Below are 10,121 nucleotides of genomic sequence, written 5' to 3'. Positions count from 1 at the left end.
GTAGTGATTATAGTAATATATATACAGAATATATACACAAAAGCAGAAATGTTGGTGGTTGCCAGATGAATTCAATCAAAGAGGTATGAACAGAGCTATACTAATCATCATTATTGTACCAGCATCAACAAGTGATGAAAATAATAAATATGGAGAAAATATCATCAGTCAGCAGTAGCACAAAGCAGTCTAGTTCTCATATAAGGAGAATGAGGAGGTTAGGTTATAGAGCAGGTACATAGCCCGGAAGAGTTGAGATGATTTTTCAGTGTTTGTTTGAAGGTGGTGGTGTTGCCTATGTTTCTTATAGAAGGTGGAAGTGAGTTTCATAGTTTGATGATGGTGAAGGAATTGAGGAGTTCACCAGCAGGTAAGTTTAGAAGTAGATGATTTTCAGATCTTAGTTGCCTGCTGGATTGGTATTGGGTGAGTAGTGTCAAGAGAGCAGGACAGTCTGTGGGTCTGTAGATTATTTTGTGCACTGTAGTTAGTTGGGTGAATGAGCTATGGTGGGGGAATTCCAGCTAGCCTAATTGTTTCAGTGAGTTACAGTGGTGGGATGAGAATTTGGCCTTGGTGGCAAATTTGGCTATTCTGTTGTAACACATTTCAAGTTTGGATTTTGCAGAATTTTGGATATTAGTGAGGAGAGATGCACCATAAAGGAGACAGGGTAATAAAAACATGGTTGCAAGGGTTTGTCTAGTAGACAGGCTAAGAAGGTGTTGGTGCCTGAAGAACATAGCAAGCTTTTGATGTGTTTTTATGATGTTATTGTTTATGTGTAGGCTAAAGTTAAGGTTTTCATCTATAATAATGCCTAGTAGTTTAGTGTGGGGGACAGCTTATATGGTGGTATTGTCTTGGGCTTGTATAGTGAAGAGTTTATTTTTATCTAGGGGGAGTGTTTTTTACAGGTAAAAAGTACTAGATTTGTTTTTTTGGATTTCGGGCAAGATGATTGTTAAGAATACAAGATTCAGTAGAGGAGAAGGAACTCTGGTTGATTTGTTGGAGTTCAGAGCTGGAATTTGCAGTGCATATTATTGTAGAGTCGTCACCATACTGGATTACTGAGCATTGTGGGAGAGTGAAGTGAAAGCTGTTAATAAAGATGCTAAATAAGAGAGGACTAAGTATGGAGCCTTGGGGTACCCCTGTGGAAGTATTGAAAATATTACTTAGCAAAGCACACTCCTGAGTTAGACTGTATGGAAAATGTTCCCTAAAATCTGCCATTTAGACACATTGATAGCAGTCCAGGACTTCAGTGACCTTACCCATATACCAAGTTCATTACCTTTGTGGAATATACTGCACTATGTCAGACAACATGAGCAGAACACAGGCTTGAACCTTACTCTGGGTAATGCACTGCACTTACTTCAGTCAGTTTTTGCTGCATTCTTTATTCATTTACATTTCACAGTTGACTGGTGTCAGATTAGAACACATATGCAGTGAATACAGGAATAGTGAACACTTTTTATTTTAAAACATATGCATATCAAAGCACCATCACCTTTAGATTTTATTGATTAATGTTGCTTTGAGTCTGGCATAAACCCATGCACCCTGCAACCTACATCATATTTCAAACAATGAGTAGACCAGAAAGAGTGACTGTTAATATTGGTAGACCACAACATTAACTGAAGTTTGGAACCTATAGTACACAGTACTGCATGTTTACCTGATTTAACTTGCTTTACCATTTCAGGTAGGCAGTGACAGATTACTAAACATGTCAGTATGTTATACCTGACTGTTAAGACTGTGAACTCTGCAACTAATTTATTATAAGATTACATTATGTATGACATTATTACTTTGATGTTTCCCTACTTAAAACACTCTCACCTCATTCTGGCCAGGCACCCTGCATTGGACTGGACTTTGTGAGCCCTCTCGTCTGCAGCTGTTGAAAGAGAAGCAAACCAGTATGCATACCAGTTTTGCACAGATTTAGCTTGTATATTTCTAAAGTACTGGCAAACATACATATATGTGTGGGGTCTGCCCAGCCTGAGTTTCTTGGACCCAGGTGTCCAGGTTTCCTCTCTTCCTCCACTTCAGGTCATCATAGTGGTGATGACACTGCTCACCAGTGCAGGGGACACCAGTAGCACTGGTAAGATCCCTAGCCAACCAATCCCAGGCCTCAGATTTACAGTCTGAGCCCTGGTAATCACCCAGCAGCAGCCAGGGTTCATATTTTTTTACCAAGAGTCCAACAAACACTTTAGACTCCTGCACACCCCACCTCTGCACCCTAAAGCACGTTCCTTCTCCATCATCACCAGGCATATCGACACCCATGTGAAGACTCCAATAAATGGTGTGAAATTCACACCTAATGGCTTTTATATAGGCTGCATTCCCACACTTACAATTCATACTGTAACGTTCAAAAAAAGCACCACTTCACTTATCTTCACACAAACTTGCACAGATTGTTTCAGCGAAGCTGAGCATTGTGCAAAGTTGCACTAGGTAATGTACAAACATTGTACACCATTGACTATGTTTAAGCAGTGTTTAGCATCACACAGCTTTTATAAATGTAACTTTTTTAATTTTAAAGTAAATTGATGTTTCAGTCACCTGACACATTTTCACAGCAATAAATGTAAAATATATAACTGGTCAGGACTCAAACCCAAGGTCTACTATACTGTAGGGCATGACTCAACCTATCTAGCTACTTGGATAGTATGGAAAAGCAGTATATCTTTAGATATACTACTAAGATGCCTATTACCATTGTTGAGTGAAGCTGCATGGGTTTGTGTATTGCTAAGCATAAGACTACAGCAACAATTAAAAATATCCTGTTTCTATTTTTAGATGTCTGATGGCATTGCTAAGCACTGCGCTGCTCCATGCAAACATGGACATATTAAAAAAAGGAATTGATTACATATGTATAGCAGATGTGAGGTGCATATGTATAAGTGCAGCTAGGCATTACTAGGCACTGAGCCGCACTGTGCAAACGGAAAGACAAAAAAGAAAAGAAAAAATACAATTGATTACATACAGTTTCTATTTTTAGATATATAGCAGATGGCTGCTGTATATTTATAAGCACAGTTTGGCATAGCTAAGCACCGTACTGCACCATGCAAACAACACATAAAAATTAAAAAAAATAAAATACTGTCCTGTGCTTACCACCTGTCCAGACATTTTCTGGACAGTCCACAAGTACTGGACAGCCTCTACACTGTTACTTGCATGGATTCAACATCTGTGTTACTGTCATCTTCCTCTGCAGCATGCCATAATTAATATCTATGGTCCACTGCTGGTGAGGAACCACATCCATGTACACAGACATTCCACGTAGGCTCTACATGGAGCCTACATACATTTTATTGAATCTTGGGGACAATCTTTTTATTAGGCAATATTATGCATCGGCCAGTTTGATTATAAGAAATCCTACTGCCATAATTCATACATTTTTATGTACATATTTCTCAGCTGTCCAGAATTTTGCAAAATGTCCCTAATTCTGCCTTATCCTCATAAAAATTTTAATTTTCTGGGAAATCAGTTACAATTACAGTCAGTCAGTACTGTCAGATACTAGAGTTTTGTAATTCTTATCATTCAGAAAATTCTTGTAAATGTGAAACTTGTTGTTTTCCTAACTTTTAAAGAGAATTAGAGTAGTATTTAAAAATTGCTCATGATTTTTCAATCTTTGCCCCCCCCCCACCCCCACAATTAGTTTTGGCTTTGTCCAGAGTCCTTGAACAAAGAAGTTGATAGTCATTGTTATGTGCCAACAATATAGAATTGCGCACAAAAATGTATCTGATTTTGGTTTACTTTATCTAGTTGGCTCGAAATCCATATAAATGACTAAATGTAATTTGACTTCTCACACCAAAATAACTAACAATGAAAATCATCATCATCATCATCATCATCATCATTATCAACCCCCTTTTCCCATTTTTCGACATGGAGTTGGGGTGTTGTGTCACTTGTCACAATCTTTCTCTGTTCAATGCCACTCTAACTTCTTCGACACTTATGCCTGACTGTCACAGGTCTTCTCTCACAAAATTCATCTACCTCTTTGCTGAATGCTCCCATTTCCTCTTGCCTTCTTCTGTCTGTCCCAGATCTTCTTCACTAGATTGCCTTCTGCTTTCCTGCACATGTGCCCAAACCACTGGAATTTGTTTTCTTTAAACTTTTCTGCAATTGGAGTTACCTTGTCATCTGCTCCTGTGTCCTCAATCTGTGTCTGTCCCACAGTGTGCATCCTACTACTCATATCAAGCACTTCATCTGCATCATCTCCATCTTCCTCAACTGCTCTGCCTTTACTACCTAGGTTTCTGTACTATACAGTAGTACTGGTCACACTACTGTTTTGTACACCTTACTTTTCTGATTCTTTGTCATTCTTCTGTCATATACTACACCTGACACTACTCTTTGCCAGTTGGCTGCAACCCCTCTTATTCTAGCTTTAACCTCCTCATTAGACTTCCCTTCTCCTCAACCCACCCCCAGATACTTGAAGCTGTTAACCTGTTCCACTATTTTCCCTTCTATATCAAGTTTTAGCTTCTTCTTATTTCCATAATTTGATGCTATACAGCTGTCTTATCCCATGTGCCTTCAGTTTTGCATTTCATTCCATTCCCCTATCCTTTGATGAAGTTCTTGCTCAGAGTCTGCAAGTAATGCCATATCATTTGCATACAGCAACTTTGCAGATCTGTCCCCTCCAACCTGTTTGCTAATGTAGTCCATCTCTAGTATGAACAGCAGTGGGCTCAGAGCTGAGCCCTGATGCATACCCAGTTTCAATGGTAATCCCTCTGTGAGACTGAGCACTCTTTATACTTGAGTGATTGGGTCTTTGTACATAGCTTGCAGTAGTTCTTCCAAAGTTTCTGGGACTTTGAACCACCCCAGAACTTCCCAAATTTGTAAATGTCTAAGATGTAAACTGTTAAGTATTTTATCAGCATATGGAACTGACTCCTGCCTCAAATGACAAACAAGGCAGTGACAGCCAGTGATGCAAGTCTGCAAGTTGCACAAAGACTCTACATGTAATGAATATGGGCATCAAACCACCAGTCCAAAATCTCCCCTATCACTTCCTCCAATTCATGCAAAGTAGTAAACTGTGACCCACTGACTGTGTCACCAAAGGAGACTATAATAACCCTTCCAGCTGTTGGCCAGCAAAGTCCATTGATGACATCTCCAGGTCACTCACTGCCACATGACCTCCATCATCCAATACAGAAGCATACATTGAGCTAGCAGGAAATGATAGGCATGATGGTGGAGTGGGGACAACTGCTGCACAACAGATTTAGCTGTGGCTGGCTGACACTGCAGAAAAGAGTAACATAAATAGATAGAATGAAAAAAATATATTATATAAAATAGTAAAAGAAAGATATCAACAAAGAAGAAAAAAGAGGGAAAAATACTATTCTGTCTATGATAGATAATTAGCCTTACAAGTAACTACAGGCAGACTAAATAGCTGTTAGGTATGGTATTGTGCCAAGGGCCATAATTCTCCCCATGTATAGGATTTCATATTTTCTATATGTACGAGGATACAATGGCATTGTATGACTTTGGTCCAGAGGGGAAGGAAATGGGCAACAGCAATTTCACAATATCATCATTGGTCATAACAGACCATAGCATGTATGTGTGAATGTGCTGCTGGTTTACAATCAAAATTCTGGAAATCTCTTCCTTGAGTAATGACTTACTCGAACTGAATGAATGAAAATCCCACCAGCATTTCCTTATACCAATAAACACTGTAATGTCAATAATGTCAAAGTCGACATTATCAACATTACCCAACTTATCCTGATGTCCAGAGATGTCCTACACACTTATTGCAGGGGGGCAAGCCCTCCTGCACCCCCATGTTGGTGGCTGAGCCCCCACACCCCCTGCTAATTATATAGTCCAACTCCGAGATCACACTGCAGTGAGGAAAAGGGTAATTTTCCTGATCCCCACTGTAATGCTATCCAGTTGTAAACAGCAATGTTCAAAACCATGAATGCAAGCTGTGTCTCAACATTCCAGACAGGTGGCATAATTTAAACTCAGAATTTTCAAATTTTGCACCTGTACCCTTGATCAGTTGAACAACGGTAATCTAACTTTCAAGCAATTGATAGTAAACCTATGCTGCTATGTGTATGCCATATGATACAGGGACAAATACAGGTCTTTTGGACATGGTAAGATTTGCCAAGTATTCAGGCCAACAGGAATATGGTGCCAGCGTGGTGTAGCCAGTGGTGTACACAGGTCAGCATATTGTGGGCAATGGCTATAATATAAGCTGAAATGTACTATTGGACAGAGCTGTTTTAATTCACAAATGACACTAATATGCCAGTTATGCTTCTCATGCACAGACATTGACTGAACAATGCATGAACAATACCCTGCATGCTTTACAGCCTCTTGCTCAGTGGCAATGTCCATAGTGTGGCATCTGGTCAACAGCCCCTCATGTCAGTCATGATGTGGCATTGAACATGCAGTATGGTTATGCTACACTGGGCATACATGTGCAAATGTGAAATGTGTGCCTTCCCTGAGATGTGTGCCTGAGGGTAGCATACCAGCACATATGCAGGAGGTAATGTCAGGCAGTACATGGTAGTTACATATACATGTTACAGTTACCTTTACCTCTTCAAAACTATAGATGCACCATTCCTCTCTGTTACAGAAGCATATTCTCAGAAATCTACTCCTTAACAGAAAAAAGCATCAAAAAGAAACATAGGCATCATGAAGTAAATGTCCAACAAGGACCATTTTCACCATATCTAAAGAAACATGGCACTGACCTACCCTGCATACTGCACATGTCTGGAGCACAGTCAATTCATACCATTGGTGTAGAAGTTCAAGACAGAACCTCTTCAGGTCAATATAGTAGCGCCTGCACCACTCACAAAGGGGTACATGCCAGTGGTAGCAGTCACCACTGTGGCAAGTCTGTTCCAGGCATCCACTTTCTACTGGGAACCTTTCAAAGTCCCAGCACCTGCTTTCAGAGATCTCTGTATATAAGGTACAGAAACATTTTTGAGCAATACCTGGGAACCATGCAACTCTAAGTGCCTTCAGAGGCCATAGCCATGTAGCAGGTCACAATCCAGAGAAAAATTATCATTGGCTTGTGTCCGTGTACATTGCTGCTGTCAAAATGTGATGTGCAAGTTTGTGAAGCTTGTTAGCATAGATAAGTCATGGTGTCACCATAGCTTAGTGAGAAAATACATGGTGTTGCACATAGTCTTAGAGTGCAATCTACCAAGTGTAAGGAAAGTACCAGCAGCACAGTACCTCATATGTGTCCATGTCTGCAGTTTAGTGTCTCTACATGCTATAATAATATAATACTTTTCCACATACCCCCACCAGAGTCATTGATCTGCCCACACTTACCCGTTGTACTTTGCAGATACTTATGTGAGTGAATGATGTTAAATGAGTTGCATAGAACAGCCTTTGGCAGGTGCATAATGAGATAAAAGTGTGATTCAGGAATATTCTCCCTATATGGACTCAGTAGTACAATGATCAGGCAGCCTTGAACTTGTGTGATAATAACAGCCACTGCCAATGTCAGCTCATTTTATTATGGAAGTTTGGTACCGAGCAGTCTGGGAAGTTATTCAGAAACTGTATGGACACATATGAACCTATGCAGAACCTAAAAGTCTTTTCAGTTAGGCAAGCACCAAGTGATTTATGTGATTGGGGAGTACTGTTCTGTTCACTGCTTTTTTAAATACACTACAGATGTGTGGTACTTGCTGAACTACCTGAAACTCTGTTGAGATAAGGGGTTATGCTACTTTGTGTACATGACAACAAGTGCATTCTGCTTGTGGTAATGTGAACAAGGGCGGGGGAGTTATACTATGGCATGACACTTGCAGGTGATGCTGTGTAATGCAAAACACTGTGAGTGGTATTTCCAAGTCACTTTTACTATTACCTCCTTTAATGGACTGTGGCTGTGAGGAAGCTTCTATGTGTCTTTCTATATATAAGAGAAGGGGCCTACATTATCACTGACTGAAAGTCAGATGATCTGTGAATACTCCATTTGCAGCACAAACAAATATATTGACTTCTTCAGGAAGTAATTCAGAGAAAAATTATCTTAAGGCCTCTGATGCTTTTATGATCTTCTTGTCCTTACATCTGTATAATGATTTTATATACCTGGATCAGGATTTTTGTGGCTGTGTACATGGAGCATAGTGTCATATCCTTCAGGATCTAGAGTTCGTGCTTGATATGAACTAATAGGTTAATGCAGCTGCATTTAGTTTTTTTATTTACATCTGTTTACCAGGGTAGTGAACTGATTAATATTTATCAATTTAAGGCTCATACTGGATTTTGAGCTGACTATTTAAAAGTGTTTATGTGAAAATCCCTACAAAACACACAACCTTCCAAATCATAATTAACCTCCTCAATGCTGTGTGATGTGCACACTATGAAATGCATGCTCTTTATAATTTAGAATACTTTGCTATTGAAATCCTTGATTTCCATATACTCTGCTCTGAATTTATTTAGCTGATGTAAATTATTACTGTTTTTTTCATTAGCAGCATTATGTAACACTTTGCCAAGATCTCTTTTCAAATTTTCCAGCACTGAAATTTGACTGATTTCTAAAGCTAGTCTGACTGATTTACCACAATGTTTATATTTCAGAAACTTCCACAGTTCGTGGCAGAAAATGTTGAATATGTACCAAATATAAATTCCTGTGAAATGAAATGTACTGCTTAAGTATGCAACACCTCTTCCTATAGATTGTTATGTTGTTGTTTTGTTATTGTTTCGTTACTCTCTTGCAACAACTTTATTAGTTAAGTATCAAAGGCTATCACACTGGCACATACCTACAAACCTGAGGAATCTGTGCCATAGCCATTACTATGTTTAGGAGGACCTGCATATTTTTCTGTTTAATATTTTAATAACACATTTTTCATTAAGCATATTTTCTGTCAGTTTCAAACATGACATCTAGTACTGTTCACTAATGGACTTAGGTGCGGATTTACAATCCACTCCTAGAGTTTGTGATTATTTTACTAGAATTATAAATATTTTGTGGCCAAATTTAGCAACTAATTGGGTATACCCCTCATTCTTTTTGTATGAAATGGCAATCCTTTTATTCTTTTTCATATCAGACCCTTACTTAAAGCAAATCATAGTGATGTTGTCATTTAAACTGATCATGTAGTCTTCTGCGTGCTCATGATTTGCGTGTCTATAATGGTGAGGAATATGTTCACTGTATATTTGTAATGTTTAGTAAAAAAACATGGAAAATAGTTATAAAGATATTGTGATGAATAAATGGGAATTAGATTTTATTTTATCAACAAATCTATATTACAATAATGTTTTGTTTTATAAGGATTTTGCAGATTATTTGTTTCTTATTTGAAATAGCTCATTGTTACTATTTGAAATTTTTCTTTTGTACCTTAACTCTACAACTGATTTTCTTAAATTTAAAAGTATTGTACATTTTTCTGAAATAGATGTTCTTGATATAAGCCTTTCTAATGAACATACCGGAAAAACTGAGACTATTCTGTATAAAAAAAGATGTGAAAAAGAATACGTATTTACATAAAACCAGTATGCACCCTCCACATAGTTTCAAGAACATAGTAAAGAATCAGTTGACATCTACAGTTAGACTTAATACTAAAGATGAAAATATGAATAGACAAATGGATAATATAGTTAATGCTTTTGTACAAAGAGGTTATAAACAGAAAGAAGCTATAGAAATAGAAAGAGAGATGCAGATTCAAAGAAGTAATTTAACAAGACCAATATACACAGAAAAGGCTATTATATCTGCCAACATTGATATTGTTAAGCAAAATAATGCTAAACAAAGATCTGTTTTAACCTATAATAGAAATACTTATAAAGTAAAATAGATTATTAAAAATATTGATTTATGATATAACATATACCATTGATTAAGAATATTACAACAGAGGAACTTTCTTTTGCATATAAAAGATCCAGTAATTTTG

Source organism: Protopterus annectens, chromosome 5.part0 (genome assembly GCF_019279795.1).
Source record: "Protopterus annectens isolate FY-2018-M chromosome 5.part0, PAN1.0, whole genome shotgun sequence".
Taxonomy (NCBI): Eukaryota; Metazoa; Chordata; order Ceratodontiformes; family Protopteridae; genus Protopterus; species Protopterus annectens.
The sequence above is the reverse complement of the archived record's forward strand: the minus strand, read 5'-3'. Positions refer to the sequence as shown.